Source organism: Heterodontus francisci, chromosome 15 (genome assembly GCF_036365525.1).
Source record: "Heterodontus francisci isolate sHetFra1 chromosome 15, sHetFra1.hap1, whole genome shotgun sequence".
Taxonomy (NCBI): Eukaryota; Metazoa; Chordata; class Chondrichthyes; order Heterodontiformes; family Heterodontidae; genus Heterodontus; species Heterodontus francisci.
Window position 1 is genome coordinate 63,779,081 of NC_090385.1, and position 21,288 is coordinate 63,800,368.

Below are 21,288 nucleotides of genomic sequence, written 5' to 3' on the forward strand. Positions count from 1 at the left end.
ACTGGGCAAATCTGTTAATGGGGAAAAAGATCAGCAAGAGGTGTTCAAAAAAGAATTTAACATGATAATTTTTATACCCCTAAGGGGCAAAGCTCTACTTGCCCAAAAAAACCCATGGATGACTAGACAGGGTCAGAGACAACATAAAACAAAATAAAACTAACTAGAACTAAAAAAAATTCCTGAAGCTCCATGTTTGAATCCCTCCAATCATATTTCCACCCCGCGACAGTAACAAAACAGCTCTTATCCAAGTCACAAATGACATCCTCTATGACTTTGCCAAAGGTAAACTATCCCTCCTCATCCACCTAGACCTGTCTGTAGTCTTTGACATGGTTGGCCACACCACCTTCCTCCAATGCCTCTCCACTGTTGTCCAGCTGAGTGGGACTGCACTTGCCTAGTTCCATTCTTACCTATCTAATCATAGCCAGAGAATCATCTGCAATGACTTTTCTTCCCACTTCTGCACCATTACCTGAGGTGGCCCCAAGAATCTATCCTGAGGCCGAACCATACTGTTCGCAACTTTGGTGTCATATTTGACCCCGAAATGAGCTTCCAACCACAAATTAATGCCATCACTAAGACCACCTATTTCCACCTCTGTAATATCACCCGACTTCACCCCTACCTCAGCTCATCTGCTGTTGAAACCTTCATCCATGTCTTTGTTACCTCCAGACTTGACTATTCCAACATATGCCTGATTGGCCTCCCGCATTCTACCTTCAGTAAACTTGAGGTAATCCAAAACTTGCTGCCTGTGTCCTTACTTGTACTAAGTCTCATTCACCTATCACTTGCTGACCTAATTCCCCGATTAGCAACACCTCAATATTAAAATTCTCATCCTTGTTTTCAAATTCCACCATGACCTCACCCCTCCCAATCTCTGTAATCTTCTCCAGCCCCATAACACTCCAAGATATCTGCACTCCTCAAATTCTGGCCACTTGAGCATCTCTGATTCTATTGCTCTACTGTTGGTGGCTGTGCCTTCAGCTGCCCTGAAATCTGGAATTCCCTTCCTAAACCTCTCCGTGGCTCCAGCTTTCTTTTCTCCTTTAAGATGCTCCTTAAAAATTATCTCATCTGTCCTAATGTATCTTTTGTTTCATAACACTCCTGTGAAGCACCTTGGGGCATTTTGTTTCATTAGAGGTGCTACATAAATACAAGTTGTTGTAGAAAAAACGTACAAGAATGGGAGAGATACTAAGAACAGCAAAGGGTGACAAAACAGAGTAAGAGCAACAAAAAAGGAGTCTAAAAACAAAATTGCAAGGGAAATCAAAATCAACACAAAAAACCTCTTACAATTATATTAAGAAAAAGAGCGTGGTTAAAAGCAATGCGGGTCCCTGGAAGTGGCGAACATGTTAAATAATTACTTTGTGTCAGTATTTACAGTAGAGGAAGAGGATGTTAATGAGTTTGCACTGGAGTGCTGACTTGGGGCTGCATTAGAGTGCTAAAGTGGGAGTTTTGTTACTGGGGGTAATTAAAGATTAGTTTTATCTAAAGTCTAGTCTGTCTTTTATTTAGCAAATTAACTTAACAGTTGCTGTTTGGGTTGGAGAAGGTGAGTTTTAGACCAGCTTTAAACAGAGTTCACTCAGGCTCTGCTTGCAGCTGCACCTTGTTAATTAGATAACTGGCTTAAACCAGTTTTCAGGGGCTAGAGTCAGACAGTATAAAAGTGGCCCATCTTACAGTGCTGACTTCATTTGCACTGGAGTGCTGACTTGGGACTGCATCAGAGTGCTGACTTGGGACTGCATCAGAGTGCTAAAGTGGGAGTTTTGAGACTGAGGGAGTTCGGTGAGGAGGGAGCGAGGAGCTCCTTTCATTTCCTACCTGTCCTCAGAGAGCGTGAGGGGAGCCGAGAGTTTCCAAAGAGCACAGCTGACTGGTGAGTAAGTCCTGGCGCGTATTTTTCAAACTAGATTGAATTGTAAGTCATTGTTTTAGCAAGACATAGTTCTTTTTTTTTATTATAATAGTCTTCTAAAGTTTTAAATTTAAAGGGTTTAGTCATGGCAGGAGAGCTTAAAGCCGTGGTTTGCTCCTTCTGCTGCATGTGGGAATCCGGGAACATTTCCAGTCCCCGGGACCAGCATGTGTGCAGGAAGTGTGTCCAGCTGCAGCTCCTGGAAGCTCGGGTTTCACAGCTGGAACGGCGGCTGGAAACACTGTGGAGCATCCGCGAGTCTGAGAGCATCGTGGATAGTACGTTTAGAGAGGTGGTCAAACCGCAACTGAAGGGACTTGAGGAAGGAAGGGAATGGGTAACCACCAGGCAGTCCAAGAGAAACAGGCAGGTAGTTCAGGAGTCCCCTGGGGTCCCGTTAGCAAATCGGTATTCCATTTTGGAGGCTGATGAGGCTGGTTCCTCCAGGGAGTGCGGACAGAGCCAAGCTTCTGGCACCACAAGCAGCCTGTCTGCACAGGAAGGGGGAAAGAGAGGAAGATCAATAGTAATAGGGGATTCTATAGTCAGGGGAACAGATGGGCGCTACTGTGGCCGTCAATCGTGACTCCAGGATGGTGTGTTGCCTCCCTGGTACCAGGGTCCGGGATGTCACTGAATGGCTGCAGGGCATCCTGAAAGGGGAGGGTGATAAGGCAGAGGTCATGGTACATGTTGGTACCAATGACATAGGTAGAAAGAGGGATGAGGTCTTGCATCAAGAATTCAGGGAGTTAGGCAGTAGACTAAAAAGCAGGACCTCCCGGGTTGTAATCTCTGTATTACTCCCAGTGCCACGTACTAGCGAGTATAGAAATAGGAGAATAGCACAGATGAATTCGTGGCTTAAGAGTTGGTGCAGGAGGGAGGGTTTTAGATTTCTGGACCACTGGGATCGTTTCTGGGGAAGGTGGGACCTATACAAGCGGCACGGTCTACATCTGAATCAGAGGGGGACTGACATCCTTGCTGGTGGGTTTGCTAGTGCTGTTGGGAGGAGTTTAAACTAATTTGGCAGGGGGAGGAGACGCAGACTCCTAGCAGAATAGGGACACAGCTGAACACAGGAAAGCCAATAAGTCAGAGGGAATACAGCAGAAGTAAGTTTCAAGGGAGTAAGACCAGGATGGATGGCCTCTACTTTAATGCCAGGAGTATTACAGATAAAACGGATGAGTTAAGGGCAAGGATTGACACGTGGAATTGTGATATAGTAGCCATCACGGAGACATGGTTGAGGGAGGGACAGGATTGACAGCTCAATATCCCAGGATATAGAATCTTCAGGCGAGACAGAGGAGGGGGTAAAAGAGGAGGGGGCATTGCAATATTAGTTAAGGAGTCAGTTACTGCAGTAAGGAGAGATGATATCTTGGAGGGGGCATCAAATGAAGCTTTATGGGTAGAGTTTAGGAATAAAAAAGGGACAGCCACATTGCTAGGTGTTTATTATAGACCCCCAAATAGTCAGTGGGAAATTGAGGGGCAAATAAGTGCGCAATTCGCAGAGGTGTGTAAAAATAATAATAGGATAATTATATTAGGTGATTTCAACTGTCCCAACATTAATTTAGATAGTCATTGTGTTAAGGGCTTATATGGAGTGGAGTTTTTAAAATGTATACAGGAGAACTTTTTAGCTCAATATGTAGAGGATCCAACAAGGGAGGGTGCAGTGCTGGACCTAATTCTGGGGAATGAAGCTGGACAGGTGGTTGATGTGTTGGTGGGGGAGCATTTTGGTGATAGCGACCACAACATGGTGCAATTTAAGCTTGTTATGGAGAAAGAAATAGACAAGTTGCAAAAAAAGGTTTTGGATTGGGGGAGAGCGAATTTTAGTAAAATACAGCAGGATCTGGCCAAGGTAGACTGGAAAGAGTTACTTGTCGGGAAATCTACAGAAGAGCAGTGCGGGGCATTCAAGAAGGAAATGGGGAGGGTACAGGCCCAACATGTTCCCTCTAGGGTAATAGGTAGGGGCAACAAGCCCAGAGAACCATGGATGACCAGAAACATTCAGGGCATGATGAGAAAGAAAAGAGAGGCTTTTAGCAAATACAAGGAGAGCAAATCAATGGAAGCATTAGGGAAGTACAGAAAGTGTAGGATGAAGCTTAAGAAAGCAATTAGGAGAGCAAAGAGGGGAGATAAGAAAGCTCTGGCTGGTAAAAGTAGGGAAAATCCCAAGATATTCTATAAGTATATCAATGGGAAGAGGATAACCAGGGAAAGAGTAGGGACCAAGGGGGAAATCTGTGGGTGGAGCTAGAGGACATCGGTAGGGTGTTGAACGAATACTTCACATCTGTCTTCACCCAAGAGAATGAGGATGTAGATATGGAACTCAGAGAGAGAGACTGTGAGGTTCTTGAGCAAATTGTCGTAGGGAGTGACAAGGTATTGGAGGTTTTGGCAGGCTTAAAAGTGGACAAATCTCCAGGTCCGGACGATTTGTGTCCCAGGATGCTGTGGGAGGCGAGGGTGGAGATTGCAGGGGCTCTGACCAAAATTTTTAATTCCTCTCTGGCCAGGGGGGAGGTGCCAGAGGACTGGAGAACAGCTAATGTGGTCCCACTATTTAAGAAAGGTTGTAGAGATAAGCCAGGGAACTACAGACCAGTGAGTCTCACGTCAGTGGTAGGGAAACTATTGGAGAAAACTCTGAAGGAAAGAATCTATCTCCACTTGGAGAGGCTAAATTTGATTAGGAATAGTCAGCATGGCTTTGTCAGAGGGAGGTCATGCCTAACAAATTTTATTGAATTTTTTGAGCATGTGACCAGGTGTGTAGATGAGGGTAGTGCAGTTGATGTAGTTTACATGGATTTCAGCAAAAGTTTGACAGGGTCCCACATGGGAGACTTATCAAGAAAGCAAATACACATGGGATACAGGGTAACTTGATAAGGTGGATTCAAAATTGGCTTCTCTGTAGGAGACAGAGAGTGATGACAGACGGCTGTTTTAGTGACTGGAAGCCAGTGTCCAGTGGCGTACCACAGGGATCTGTGCTGGGTCCCCTATTGTTTGTCATTTATATAATCAACATAGATGACTATGTGAGGGGTAGGATCAGTAAGTTCGCGGATGACACAAAGATTGGCCGAGTGGTTAACAGTGTCTTGGGTTACAGGAAGATATAGACGGGATGGTCAAATGGGCAGAAAAGTGGTAGATGGAATTTAACCCTGAAAAGTGTGAGGTGATACACTTTGGAAGGAGTAATGTGACACGGAAGTATTCAATGAATGGCCTGACACTGGGAAGTTCCGAGGAATAAAGGGACCTTGGCGTGTTTGTCCATAGATCTCTGAAGGCAGAAGGGCAGATTAATATGGGCATATGGGACACTTGCCTTTATCAATCGAGGCATAGATTACAAAAGCAGGGAGGTCATGTTGGAGTTGTATAGAACTTTGGTAAGGCCACAGCTGGAGTACTGTGTGCAATTCTGGTCACCACATTATAGGAAGGATGTGATTGCACTGGAGGGGGTGCAGAGGTGATTCACCAGGATGTTGCCTGGGATGGAACATTTAAGTTATGAAGAGAGGTGGAAAGGTATGGGTTGTTTTCGCTGGAGCAGAGAAGACTGAGGGGTGACCTGATTGAGGTGTACAAGATTATGAGGGGCATGGACAGGGTGGATAGGGAGCAGCTGTTCTCCTTAGTTGAAGGGTCAGTTACGAGGGGACACAAGATTAAGGTGAGGGGCAGGAGGTTCAAGGGGGATTTGAGGAAGAACTTTTTTACCCAGAGTGTGGTGATGGTCTGGAATGCACTGCCTGGGGGGGCGGTAGAGGCGGATTGCCTCACATCCTTTAAAAAGTACCTGGATCACTTGGCACGTCATAACATTCAAGGCTCTGGGCCAAGTGCTGGCAAATGGGATTTGGTAGACAGGTCAGGTGTCTTTAATGCATCGGTGCAGACTCAATGGGCCGAAGGGCCTTTTCTGCACTGTGACTACTTGGCATTGTTGTTTACTAAGGAAGAGGATGCTGACAAAATATTAGTAGAAGTGGAAATGGTAGGGATAATTGATGGGGTGAAAATTGATAGGAAGAAACTTCACCTGGTCCAGATGGCTTGCATCCCAGGTTGCTAAAGGAAGTGGGGGTGGAGATAGTGAAAGCACTTGCCATAATCTTCCAATGTTCCCTAGATACAGGGGGTGGGGGGGAAGTGCCAGAGAATTGGCAAATGTGACACCCTTTTTCGGAAATGATGTTCGGCATTCCTAGTAACTACAAGCCAGTCAATTTCACATCAGTGGTGGGTAAAGTTTTAGAAACTATTATCAGGGAAAAAAATCAACAGGTACTTGGAGAGATTTGAGTTAATTAAGGAGAGCCAGCACAGATGTGTAAAAGGCAGATTGTGCTTGACTAATCTAATTAAATTTTTTGATGAAGTAGCAGAGAAGGTTAATGATGGGAAAGCAATGGATGTTGTCTACATTGATTGGAAGAAAACCTTTGATAAAGTGCCACATAAAAGGTTGGCTAACAAAATTGAGGCTCATGGGATAGTAGGGTCAGTGTTAGCTTGGATAAAAAATTGGCTTTAAGGACAGAAAACAGCAAGTTGTGGTAAATCGTTTTTCAGATTGGAGGATGCTAGACAGTGGTGTTCCCCAAGGTTCAGTGCTAGGACCACAGTTTGTTTGATGTATATAAATGGCTTGGATATTTGAATAGAGTGTAAAATTTCATAATTTGCTAATGATATCAAACTTGGAGGTATGGCAGACAGTAGGGAAGATACCAATCGACTGCAACATGACGTAGATAGACAATCAGAATGTTCAGACAAGTAGCAGATGGAATTTAATACTGACAAGTGTGAGGTGATGCATTTTGGCAGAAGGGATAGGTAGAGGTAATATATACTTAATGGCACAGTTATAAAGAGTGTATAGAGATGGAGGGACCTGAAGGTTCATGTGCTTAGATCTCTGAAGGTGGCAGGAAATATTGAGAGAGTAGTCAGCGAAGCATATGGGATCTTGAGCTTCATAACTAGAGGTATTGAGTACAAAAGCAGGGAAGTTATGCTGAACCTTTATTAAGCTCCAATTAGGTCACAGCTAGAGTATTGTGAACAGTTCTGGTCAGCACACTTTAGGAAGGATGTGAACGTCCTTGAGAGGGTGCAGAGGAGAATGGCACAAGGGATGAGGGCTTTTAGCAACAGGGTTAGGTTGGAGAAGCTGGGGATATTCTCCTTGGAGCAAAGGAAATTTGAGGGGAGTTTTGATAGAGATGTACAAGATTATGACAGGTTTAGATAAGGTAGACAAAGAAAAGCTGTTCCCATTAACTGATAGGACTAGGAGACACAGATTTAACTAAAAGCAAAATATTCCTGATGCTGGGGCTGGATACAGATTTAACGTTTTGGGCAAGAGATGCAGGAGGTTGTAAGGAAGAACTTTTTACACAGCGAGTGGTAATGACCTGGAACTTGCTGCCTATAAGGGTGGTGGAAGCAAAGATGATAAATGATTTCAAAAGGAAATTGGATGGGCATTTGCACGAAGTAAACTTGCAGGGCTATGGATATTGAGTGGGGGAATGGGACTGACTGGGTTGCTCTACAGAGAGCCAGCATGGACCCAATGGGTCTCATAGCCTGCTTCTGTTCTGTAATGGGTCTATGACCCTAGGACAGCGTAAGGAAAATAATTTTGAATCAGTGATGGGGACTCCCCATAATTAATGTAAGTAATCACTCCAGAATTGGCCTTTATAGCCACTCCAGGCGCTGCTTCACAAACCACTGACCACCTCCAGGCGCGTATCCATTGTCTCTCGAGATAAGGAGGCCCAAAAGAAAAAAAAAAGAAAAGAATTCACACTAATAAACAAAGTAATGTTACTAAAGAGTGCCAAATCCCAGAATCAGATGGTTTTCATACCAGGGTTTTAAAGGAAGTCGGTAAGAACATTGCAGATGCCATAACTATGATCTTCAACATTCTTTTGATTCAGGAATTGCTCCTTTAGATTGGAAAATTTCACATTCACTCCGCTAATTAAGAAAGGTGATAGAGAGAAATCAGGGACCAGTTAGATTAACATCTGTTGTCAGGAATTTACCAGAGTCTATAATTAAGGACAAGGTGACTGAACACCTTGAAAATTTTCAGCTGATCAAAGTGAACCAACAGGAATATATAAAATAAAAGCAAAATGCTGCGGATGCTGGAAATGTTTAGTTTAGTTTAGAGATACAGCACTGAAACAGGCCCTTCGGCCCACCGAGTCTGTGCCGACCATCAACCACTCATTTATACTAATGCTACACTAACTCCATATTCCTACCACTGAAATAAAAACAAGAAATGCTGGAAATACTCAGCAGGTCTGGCAGCATCTGTGGAGAGAGAGAAGCAGAGTTAACGTTTCAGGTCAGTGACCCTTCTTCAGAGCTGGCAAATATTAGAAATGTAAAAGATTATAAGCAAGTAAAGCGGGGATGGGGCAAGAGATAACAAAGGAGAAGGTGTAAATAGGACAAGGTCACAGAATAGCTGACCAGAAGGTTGTGGAGCAAAGGCAAACAATATGTTAATGGTGTGTTGAAAGACAAAGCATTAGTACAGTTAGGGTGTTAACGGACTGAAAATAGAACATCCACAAGTACAAACATGAAAAAAAAACAGTGGGTAAGCAAACTGAACAAACTAAGATGAAATAAAATAAAATAAACACAAATAAAATATTTTAAAAAGGAGAAAGAAAAAAATAACTAATAAATAAAAGTAAAATGGGGGGCTGTCATGCTCTGAAATTATTGAACTCAATGTTCAGTCCGACAGGCTGTAGTGTGCCTAATTGGTAAATGAGATGCTGTTCCTCGAGCTTGCGTTGATGTTCACTGGAACACTGCAGCAATCCCAGGACAGAGATGTGAGCATGAGAGCAGGGGGGAGTGTTGAAATGGCAAGCAACCAGAAGCTCGGGCTCCTGCTTGCGGACCGAGCGGCGGTGTTCCGCAAAGCGGTCACCCAGTCTGCGTTTGGTCTCCCCAATATAGAGGAGACCACATTGTGAGCAGCGAATACAGTATACTACATTGAAAGAAGTACAAGTAAATCGCTACTTCACCTGAAAGGAGTGTTTGGGGCCTGGGATAGTGAGGAGAGAGGAGGTAAATGGGCAGGTATTACACCTCCTGCGATTGCAGGGGAAGGTGCCATGGGAAGGGGACGAGGTGGTGGGGGTAATGGAGGAGTGGACCAGGGTGTCACGGAGGGAACAATCCCTTCGGAATGCTGACAGGGGAAGGGAGGGGAAGATGCGTTTGGTAGTGGCATCAAATTGGAGGTGCCGGAAATGTCAGAGGATGATCCTTTGGATATGGAGGCTGATGGGGTGGAAAGTGAGGACAAGGGGAACCCTGTCGCAGTTCTGGGAGGGAGGGGAAGGGGTGAGGGTAGAAGTACGGGAAATGGGCCGGACACGGTTGAGGGCCTTGTCAACCACAGTGGGGGGGGAATCCTCGGTTGAGGAAAAAGGAAGACATATCAGAAGTGCTGTCATGGAAAGTAGCATCATCAGAGCAGATGCGTCAGAGACGGAGAAACTGGGAGAATGGAATGGAGTCCTTACAGGAGGCAGGGTATGAAGAAGTGTAGTCGACGTAGCTGTGGGAGTCGGTGGGCTTATAATGGATATTAGTAGACAGCCTATCCCCAGAGATGGAGATAGAGAAGTCGAGGAAGGGAAGTGTCGGAGATGGACCATGTAAAGGTGAGAGAAGGGTGGAAATTAGAAGCAAGGTTGATAAAGTTTTCCAGTTTGGGGCGGGAGCAGAAAATGGCACCGATACAGTCATCAATGTACTGGAAAAAGAGTTGGGGGAGGGGGCCTGAGTAGGACTGGAACAAGGAATGTTCGACATATCCCACAAAAAGATAGGCATAACTAGGACCCATGTGCGTATGCATAGCAACACCTTTTACTTGAAGGAAGTGAGTGGAGTTGAAGGAGAAGTTGTTCAATGTGAGAACAAGTTCAGCCAGGCGGAGGAGGGTGGTGGTGGATTGGGACCAGTTGGGCCTCTGTTCAAGGAAGAAGCGGAGAGCCCTCAAATCATCCTGGTGGGGAATGGAGGTGTAGAGAGATTGGACGTCCATAGTGAAGAGGAGGCGGTTGGGGCCAGGAAACTGGAAATTGTCAAAATGATGTAGGGCGTCAGAAGAGTCACAGATGTAGGTGGGAAGAGACTGGACCAGCAGAGAAAAGATAGAGTCAAAATAGGGAGAAATAAGTTCGGTGGGGCAGGAGCAGGCTGATACAATGGGTCTGCTGGGACAGTCCTGTTTGTGGATTTTGGGAAGGAGGTAGATATATAAAAGGTTGGTTCTGCCTGACGAACCTGATTTGATTTTTTTTTTGAAGAGGTAACTAAAGTAGTGGACAGGAGAATGTCAATGGATATAATTTATAAGGTGTTCCAGAAGGTATTTGATAAAGTCCTTGATAGGACAGTGGTAGCTAAAGTTGAAGGCCATGGAAATGAAGGCAGTTTATTGACCTGGTTATGAAGTTAGCTAAGCAGCAGGAGACAGAGTAGGAATAATAGGCAAGTACTCTAATTGGCAGGATATGACTAGTGGCGTCCCACAGGGGCCTCTGTGTTGGGGCCTCAACTATTCATCATATTTATTAACACTTAGATGATGGGATAAAAGTAAATGTTGGGATATCCAAGTTTGCTGATGGCACAAAGATAGGCAGCATTGTAAGCAGTGTAGATGGAACATTAAATTACAAAGAGATATTAATAGATTTATGAACGGGCAAAACTATAGCAAATGAATAAGAACATAAGAACGTAAGAAATAGGAGCAGGAGTAGGCCATTCAGCCCCTCAAGCCTGCCCCGCCATTCAGTAAGATCATGGCTGATTTGTCCCAGGCCTCAACCCCTCAACTCCCCGAGATTTGAAAAATCTATCTACCTCTTCCTTAAATACATTTAGTGACCTAGCCTCCACAACTCTCTTGAGGTAGAGAATTCCAGTGATTCACCACCCTCTGAGAGAAGAAAATCCTTCGCATCTCAGTTTTAAATGTGTGCCCCCTTATTATGTAACTATGTCCCCGAGTTCAAGATTCCCCCACCAGTGGAAACATATTCTCAACATCTACCCTGTCAAGCCTCCTTAGAATCTTATATGTTTCAATCAGGTCACCTCTCATTCTTCTAAACTCCAATGAATAAAGGCCTAACCTGTTTAGTTGTTCTTGATAAGACAACAGATATACCGCTTTGGATACTGTTGGGGGGGATGACCTCCCAGGGGAAAGCAGCAACAGCCAGGTCCGTGGCACCACGGATGGCTCTGTTGCACAGCAGGGGCAAAAAAGGAGTGGAAGAGCTATAGTGACAGGGGATTCTATCGTAAGGGGTACAGATAGGCGTTTCTGTGGTCGCAAACGTGACTCCCGGATGGTATGTTGCCTCCCTGGTGCTAGGGTCAAGGATGTCACGGAGCGGCTGCAGGACATTCTGAAGGGGGAGGGGGAGCAGCCAGAGGTCGTGGTACACATTGGTACCAATGACATAGATAGAAAAAGGGATGAGGTCCTGCAAAAAGAATTTAGGGAGCTAGGTAGCAGAATAAAAAGCAGGACCTCTAAGGTTGTAATCTCTGGATTACTCCCGGTGCCACGTGCTGGTGAGTTTAGAAATAGGAGGATAGAGCAGATGAATGCATGACTGAGGAAATGGTGCAGGAGGGAGGGCTTTAGTTTCCTGGATCACTGGGTCTGTTTCTGGCAAAGGTGGGACCTGTACAAGTTGGACGGAAAAGTGCTGTTGGGGGGGGGGGGGGGTTTAAACTAATTTGGCAGGGGGATGGGATACAGAGTGAAGGTACAGTAGGGGGTAATATAGAACAGAAAGTGGGTCTGGTTGGAAGGCAGAGCAAATATAGACCTGGTAAGGCACAAGGGAAAAATGCAAGGTTGGATTGCATCTATTTCAATGCAAGGAGTCTTACTAGTAAGGCAGATGAATTGACGATTAGCACATGGGATTATGATATTATTGCTATCACAAAGACATGGTTGAGGGAGGGACAGGACTGGCAGCTCAATATTCCATGGTATAGAAGCTTCAGGCGTGACAGGGAGGGGATAAAAGAGGAGGTGGCATTGCACTGTTGATCAAGGAGTCAATTCCTGCAGTAAAGAAGGATGACATCTTAGAAGGTTCCTCAAATGAGGCCATTTGGGTAGAACTTAAAAACAAAAAGGGGGCAGTCACTTGGCTGGGTGTGTACTACAGGCTTCCAAACAGTCAGGAAGAGATAAAGGAGCAGATATGTAGGCAAATCTCTGAGAGGTATAAAAATAATAAGGTAATAATAGTAGGGGATTTCAACTTCCCAATATTAACTGGGATAGTCTTAGTGCAAAAGGCTTAAAAGGGGCAGATTTCTTAAAATGCATACAGGAGAGCTTTTTGAGCCAGTATGTAGAAAGTCCTACAAGAGAAGGGGCAATACTGGACCTAATCCTAGGGAATGAAGCCAGACAAGTGGTAGAAGTGACAGTGGGGGAGCATTTCGGGGATAATGATCATAACTCTGTAAGATTTAAGGTAGTTATGGAAAAAGACAAAGATGGACCAGAAATAAAGGTACTGAATTGGGGGAAGACCGATTTCAATATGATAAAACAGGATCTGGCCAAAGTGGACTGGGAGCAGCTACTTGCAGGAAAGTCTACATCAGACCAGTGGGGGTCATTCAAAGAGGAAATTGTGAGAGTTCAGAGCCAACTTTGTACCCGTTAAGGTGAAGGGTAGGACTAACAGGCCCAGGGAACCCTGGATGTCAAGGGATTTCGAGGATAGGATCAGGGAAAAAAAGGAGGCTTACAGCAGATCCCAAGTGCTGAAAACAGCGGAGGCACTAGAGGAGTATAGAAAGTGTAGGGTGGCACTTAAAAAAGTAATTAGGAGAGCGAAGAGGGGACATGAAGAAACACTGGTGGGCAAGATAAAGGAAAATCCCAAGGCACTTTATAAGTATATTAAGGGTAAGAGGATAACCAGGGAAAGAGTAGGGCCCATTAGGGAGCAAAGTTGCAATGTGTGTGTGGAGCCGGAGGACATAGGTGAGGTTTTAAATGATTACTTTCCATCGTTGTTCACGATGGAGAAGGACGATGTAGGTTTAGAGATCAGGGAGGTGGATTGTGATATCCTTGAACATATTAGTATTGAAAGGGAGGAAATATGAGCTGTTTTAGCAGGCTTAAAAGTGGATAAATCCTCAGGCCCAGATGAGATGTATCCCAGGCTGTTATGTGAGGCAAGGGAGGAGATAGCAGGGGCTTTGACACACATTTTCAAATCCTCTCTGGCCACAGGAGAGGTACCAGAGGACTGGAGGACAGCGAATGTGGTACCATTATTCAAGAAGGGTAGTAGGAATAAACCAGGTAATTACAGGCCAGTGAGTCGAACATCAGTGGTTGGGAAAATATTGGAAAAAATTCTGAGGGACAGGATTAATCTCCACTTGGAGAGGCAGGGATTAATCAGGGATAATCAGCACGGCCTTGTCGGGGGGAGATCGTGTCTAACTAACTTGATTGAATTTTTCGAGGAGGTCACTAGATGTGTAGATGAGGGTAAAGCAGTAGATGTAGTATACAGGGATTTCAGTAAGGCTTTTGATCAGGTCCCGCATGGGAGATTGGCTAAGAAGGTAAGAGCCCATGGGATCCGGGGCAATTTGGCAAATTGGATCCAAAATTGGCTTAGTGCCAGGAGGCAGAGGGTGATGGTCAAGGATTGTTTTTGCGATTGGAAGCCTGTGACCAGTGGGATCGGTGCTGGGACCCTTGCTGTTTGTAGTGTACATTAATGATTTAGACGTGAATATAGGAGGTATGATCAGCAAGTTCGCAGACGACACGAAAATTGGTGGTGTTGTAAATAGTGAGGAGGAAAGCCTTAAATTACAGGGAGATATAGATGGGCTGGTAAGCTGGGCGGAGCAGTGGCAAATGGAATTTAATCCTGAAAAGTGTGAGGTAATGCATTTTGGGAGGACTAACAAGGCAAGGGAATATACAATGGATGGTAGGACCCTAGGAAGTACAGAGGGTCAGAAGGACCTTGGTGTACTTGTCCATAGATCACTGAAGGCAGCAGCACAGATAGATAAGGTGGTTAGGAAGGCATATGGGATACTTACCTTTATTAGCCGAGGCATAGAATATAAGAGCATGGAGGTTATGATGGAGCTATATAAAACGCTAGTTAGGCCACAGCTGGAGTACAGTGTACAGTTCTGGGCACCACACTATAGGAAGGATGTGATTGCAATGGAGAGGGTGCAGAGGAGATTCACCAGGATGTTGCCTTTTTTTTTAATTCATTCATGGGATGTGGGCGTCACTGGCTATGCCAGCATTTATTGCCCATCCCTAATTGCCCTTGAGAAGGTGGTGGTGAGCTGCCTTCTTGAATCTCCGAAGTCCATTTGGGGTAGGTAGACCCACAGTGCTGTAAGGAAGGGAGTTCCAGGTTTTTGACCCAGCAACAGTGAAGGAACGGCGATATAGTTCCAAGTCAGGATGGTGTGTGACTTGGAGGGGAACTTGCAGGTGGTGGTGTTCCCATGTATTTGCTGCCCTTGTCCTTCTAGTTGGTAGAGGTCGCGGGTTTGGAAGGTGCTGTCTAAGGAGCCTTGGTGCGTTGCTGCAGTGCATCTTGTAGATGGTACACACTGCTGCCACTGTGCGTCGGTGGTGGAGGGAGTGAATGTTTGTAGATGGGATGCCAATCAAGCGGGCTGCTTTGTCCTGGATGGTGTCGAGCTTCTTGAGTGTTGTTGGAGCTGCACCCATCCAGGCAAGTGGAGAGTATTCCATCACACTCTTGACTTATGCCTTGTAGCTGGTGGACAGGCTTTGGGGAGTCAGGAGGTGAGTTACTCGCCTCAGGATTCCTAGCCTCTGACCTGCTCTTGTAGCCACGGTATTTATATGGCTACTCCAGTTCAGTTTCTGGTCAATGGTAATCCCTAGGATGTTGATAGTGGGGGATTCAGCAATGGTAATGCAGTTCAATGTCAAGGGGAGATGGTTAGATTCTCTCTTGTTGGAGATGGTCATTGCCTGGCACTTGTTTGGCACGAATGTTACTTGCCACTTATCAGCCCAAGCCTGGATATTGTCCAGGTCTTGCTGCATTTCTACACGGACTGCTTCAGTATCTGAGGAGTCACGAATGGTGCTGAACATTGTGCAATCATCAGCAAACATCCCCACTTCTGACCTTATGATTGAAGGAAGGTCATTGATGAAGCAGCTGAAGATGGTTGGGCCTAGGACACTACCCTGAGGAACTCCTGCAGTGATGTCCTGGAGCTCAGATGATTGACCTCCAACAGCCACAACCATCTTCCTTTGCGCTAGGTATGACTCCAACCAGCGGAGGGTTTTCCTCCTGATTCCCATTGACCTCAGTTGAGCTAGGGCTCCTTGATGCCATACTCGGTCAAATGCTGCCTTGATGTCGAGGGCAGTCACTCTCACCTCACCTCTTGCGTTCAGCTCTTTTGTCCATGTTTGAACCAAGGCTGTAATGAGGTCAGGAGCTGAGTGGCCCGGCGGAACCCAAACTGAGCATCACTGAGCAGGTTATTGCTAAGCAAGTGCCGCTTGATGGCACTGTTGATGACACCTTCCATCACTTTACTGATGATTGAGAGTAGGCTGATGGGGCGGTAATTGGCCAGGTTGGACTTGTCCTGCTTTTTGTGTACAGGACATACCTGGGCAATTTTCCACATTGCAGGGTAGATGCTAGTGTTGTAGCTGTACTGGAACAGCTTGGCTAGGGGCGCGGCAAATTCTGGAGCACAGGTCTTCAGTACTATTGCCGGAATATTGTCAGGGCCCATATCTTTTGCAGTATCCAGTGCCTTCAGTCGTTTCTTGATATCACGCAGAGTGAATCGAATTGGCTGAAGTCTGGCATCTGTGATGCTGGGGACTTCAGGAGGAGGCCGAGATGGATCATCAACCCTGCATTTCTGGCTGAAGATTGTCGCAAATGCCTCAGCCTTATCTTTCGCACTGATGTGCTGGGCTCCCCCATCATTGATGATGGGGATATTTGTGGAGCCACCTCCTCCAGTTAGTTGTTTAATATGTCCACCACCATTCACGGCTGGATGTGGCAGGACTGCAGAGCTTAGATCTGATCCGTTGGTTATGGGATCGCTTGGCTCTGTCTATCGCATGCTGCTTACGCAGTTTGGCATGCAAGTAGTCCTGGGTTGTAGCTTCACTAGGTTGACACCTCATTTTGAGGTATGCCTGGTGCTGCTCCTGGCATGCCCTCCTGCACTCTTCATTGAACCAGCGTTGGTCTCCTGGCTTGATGGTAATGGTAGAATGGGGGATATGCCGGGCCATGAGGTTACAAATTGTGGATGAGTACAATTCTGCTGCTGCTGATAGCCCACAGCGCCTCATGGATGCCCAGTTTTGCATTGCTAGATCTGTTTGAAATCTATCCCATTTAGCACGGTGATAGTGCCACACAACACGATGGACGGTATCCTCAATGTGAAGGTGGGACTTCGTCTCCACAAGTACTGTGCGGTGGTCACTCCTACCACTACTGTCATGGACAGAAGCATCTGCGGCAGGCAGATTGGTGAGGACGAAGTCAAGTATGTTTTTCCCTCGTGTTGGTTCCCCCACCACCTGCCGCATACCCAGTCTAGCAGCTATGTCCTTTAGGACTCGGCCAGCTCGGTCAGTAGTGGTACTACCGAGCCACTCTTGGTGATGGACATTGAAGTCCCCCACCCAGAGTACATTTTGTGCCCTTGCCACCCTCAGTGCTTCCTCCAAGTGGTGTTCAACATGGAGAAGTACTGAGTCATCAGCTGAGGGAGGGCGTTAGGTGGTAATCAGTAGGAGGTTACCTTGCCCATGTTTGACCTGATGCCATGAAACTTCATGGGGTCCGGAGTCGATGTTGAGGACTCCCAGGGCAACTGCCTCCCTCCTGTATACCACTGCCACCACCTCTGGTGGGTCTGTCCTGCCGGTGGGATAGGACATACCCAGGGATGGTGATGGCAGAGTCTGTGAGTATGACTATGTCAGGATGTTGCTTGACGAGTGTGGGACAGCTCTCCCAACTTTGGCACAAACCCCCAGATGTTAGTAAGGAGGACTTTGCAGGGTCGACAGGGCTGGGTTTGCCGTTGTCGTTGCCGGTGCCTAGGTCGATGCTGGGTGGTCCGTCTGGTTTCATTCCTTTTTATAGACTTTGTAGCGGTTGGATACAACTGAGTGGCTTGCTAGGCCATTTTAGAGGGTATGTAAGAGTTAACCACATTGCTGTGGGTCTGGAGTCACATGTCGGCCAGACCAGGTAAGGACAGCAGATTTCCTTCCCTAAAGGATATTAGTGAACCAGATGGGTTTTTACAACAAACGACAATGGTTTCATGGCCATCATTAGACTAGCTTTTAATTCCAGATTTATTAATTAAATTCAAATTCCACCTTCTGCTGTGGTGGGATTCGAACTCATGTCCCCAGAGAAATACCCTGGGTCTCTGGGTTACTAGTCCAGTGATAATACCACTACGCTACCGCCTACCCGCCTGAGCTGGAGCATTTCAGCTATGAAGAGAGACTGAAAAGGCTAGGGTTGTTTTCCTTGGAGCAGAGAAGGTTGAGTAGGGACATGATTGAGGTGTACAAGATTATGAGGGGCATTGATAGGTTAGATAGGAAGAAACTTTTTCCCTTAGCGGAGGGGTCAAGAACCAGGGGGCATAGATTTAGGGTAAGGGGCAGGAGGTTTAGGGGAGATTTGAGGAAAACATTTTTCACCCAGAGGGTGGTTGGAATCTGGAACGCACTGCCTGAAGTGGTGGTAGAGGCAGGAACCCTCACAACATTTAAGAAGTATTTAGATGAGCACTTGAAAACGCCATAGCATACGCTACGGGTCAAGTGCAGGAATATGGGATTCAAATAGTTGGGTGCTGGATGGCCGGCACAGACACAATGGGCCGAAGGGCCTGTTTCTGTGCTGTGTAACTCTATGACTAACCCCTTCATCCCAGGAATCAGCCTAGTGAACGTTTTCTGAACTGCCTCCAATGCTAGCATATCCTTCCTTAAATAAGGGGACGAAAATTGTACACAGTACTCCAGGTGTGGCCTCACCAATACCCTGTACAGTTGTAACAAGACTTCCCTAGTTTTAAACTCTAACCCCCCTAGCAATAAAGGCCAAAATTCTATTTGCCTTCCTAATTACTTGCTGCACCTGCATGCTAACTTTTTGTGTTTCATGTACAAGAACACCCAGATCCCTCTGTACTGCAGTATTTTGTAGTTTTTCTCTATCTAAATAATAATCTGCCTTTTTATTTTCCCTACCAAAGTGGATGACCTCTCACTTTCCCACATTGAACTCCATCTGTCAAGTTTTTGCCCACTCACTTAACCTATCTACATTCCTTTGCAGATTCTTTGTGTCCTCATCACAACATGCCTTCCCAACTATTTTAGTATGTCAGCAAAGTTGGATACACTACACTTTGTCCCTTCCTCCAAGTCATTGATATAGATAGTAAATAGTTGAGGCCCTAGGACAGATCCTTGTGGCACCCCAATAGTTACGGCTTTCCAACCTGAAAAAGACCCATTGATCCTGACTCTCTGCCTTCTGTGTGTTAGCCAATCTTCAATCCATGCCAACACGTTACCCCCAATACCCTGAGCTCTTATTTTGTGCAATAACCTTTTATGTGGCACCTTATCCCAACGACAGATGTTAAGCTAACTAGTCTATAGTTTCCTGCTTTCTGTCTCCCTGCTTTCCTGAATAGGGGCGTCATATTAGCAGTTTTCCAATCCGCTGGTACCCTACCGGAATCCAGTGAGTTTTGGTATATTATGACCAATGCCTCCACTATCTCTGCAGCCACTTCTTTTAAAACGCTTGGATGCAGGCCATCAGGTCCTGGCGACTTGTCTGCCTTTAGTCCCATCAGTTTGTCCAGTACCTTTTCCCTCGTGAAAGAGATTGTTACAAGTTCCTCCCTTCCATTTACACCTTGTTCATCTATTATTGTCGGGATGTTTATAGAGTCCTCCACCGTGAAGACTGATGCAAAATATTGGTTTAAATTATCTGCCATTTCCCTGTTCCCTGTTATTAATTCCCTAGTCTCATCCTCTAAGGGTCCCACACTTCCTTTAGCTACTCTCTTTTTATATATCTGTAGAAGCTCTTGCTGTTTGTTTTTATATTTCTTGACAATTTACTCTCAATCAATTTCCTCCCTCTTTATTAGTGTTTTAGTCATCCGCTGCTGGTTTCTAAAAAATTCCCAATCCTCTGGCCTACCACTAGCTTTCGTCGCTTTGTACGCCTTTGTTTCTGATTTGATACTCTCCTTAACTTCCTTTGTTATCCACGGGTGGTTCATCGTTCTGTTTGAGTCCTTCCTTCTGACCGGAATAAGTGTTATGAAATAAAAGCAAAATACTGCGGATGCTGGAAATCTGCAACAAAAACAAGAAATGCTGGAATCACTCAGCAGGTCTGGCAGCATCTGTGGAAAGAGAAGCAGAGTTAACGTTTCGGGTCAGTGACCCTTCTTCGGAACACTTATGAAATATCTGCTTAAAAGTCTGCCACTGCTCCTCTACTGACTTTCCCTGTAGTCTTATTTCCCCAGCCCGCTTTAGACAACTCTTTCTTCATACCTCTGTAATCGCCCTTGTTTAAGTTGAAGACACTGGTTTGAGACCCGAGTTGCTCACCCTCAAACTGAATTTGAAATTCTATCATGTTATGATCGCTTCCCCCTAGAGGATCCTTAACTACAAGATCTCTTATTAATCCTACCTCATTATACATGACCAAATCTAAAATAGCCTGTTCCCGGGTAGGTTCTGCAATGTATTGTTCTAAGAAACAATCCCTGATGCACTCTACAAATTCGTCTTCCATGCTACCCTTGCTAATTTTTTATTTTATTTATTTTTATTTATAGATACAGCACTGAAACAGGCCCTTCGGCCCACCGAGTCTGTGCCGACCATCAACCATCCATTTATTCTAATCCAACACTAATCCCATATTCCTACCACATCCCCACCTTTCCTATATTCTCCTACCACCTACCTATACTAAGGGCAATTTATAATGGCCAATTTACCTATCAACCTGCAAGTTTTTTTGGCTGTGGGAGGAAACCGGAGCACCCGGCGAAACGCCACGCAGACACAGGGAGAACTTGCAAACTCCTCACAGGCAGTACCTAGAATTGAACCCGGTTCGCTGGAGCGGTGAGGCTGCGGTGCTAACCACTGCGCCACTGTGCCACCCACAATTTGTCCAGTCTGTATGCAGATTAAAATCACCCATGATAATTGCAATGCCCTTCTTACACGCCTCCATTATTTCCTGATTAATATTTTGTCCTACAGAGAGGCAACTCCTCGGGGGCCTATAGACCACTCCCAACCGTGATTTCTTTCCCTTGCTATTCCTTATTTCCACCCAAACTGATTCTACATCCCGATCTATTACACCTATATCATTACTCACAACTGCATTGATCCCTTCCTTTAATAACAAAGCTACCCCACCTCCTTTTCCTTTCTGCCTATTCTTCCGGAACATTATATATCCTTGAACATTGAGTTTTCAGTCCTGGTCATCCTGCAACCACGTCTCAGTGATAGCTATCAAATCATATTCATTTATTTCTATCTGTGCCATCAGCTCATCTATCTTGTTACAAATGCTATGTGCATTCAGATAAAGAGCCTTAAGCTTTGACTTTTTACCATTTTTACCTACTCTGGTTCTAATTTCTGCTGTACTCTTATGCTTATATGCTCTGTCCCTTCCTATCACAACTTGATTGATGTCTGCCCCTTCACTTCCCTGCACCTCTGCTCTCTTATTTATCGACTTTTTAAACTTCCTTTCAATTGAACCCTCCCCCCCCCCCACTATTTAGTTTAAAGCCTTATCTAGAACCCTAGTTATACAATTCACCAAGACACTGGTCCCAGCATGGTTCAAGTGAAGCCATCCCAACGGAACAGCTCTCTCTTTCCCCAGTACTGGTGCCAGTGTCCCATTTCTCCCACACCAATCTTTGAGCCATGCATTTACCCCTCTAATCTTATTTACCCTATGCCAATTTGCACATGGCTCAGGTAGTAATCCGGAGATTATTACCTTTGTGGTTCTGCTTTTTAATTTAGCCCCGAACTGCTC

At 45.4% G+C, this 21,288-nt stretch overlaps 1 protein-coding gene across 2 annotated transcripts in view; it reads left to right on the forward strand.

The window, feature by feature from the left end:
• hdac8 (histone deacetylase 8) overlaps positions 1–21,288 on the forward strand; it is a 163,146-nt gene that overhangs the window by 130,469 nt on the left and 11,389 nt on the right. The gene's annotated exons all lie outside the window — the stretch shown is intronic.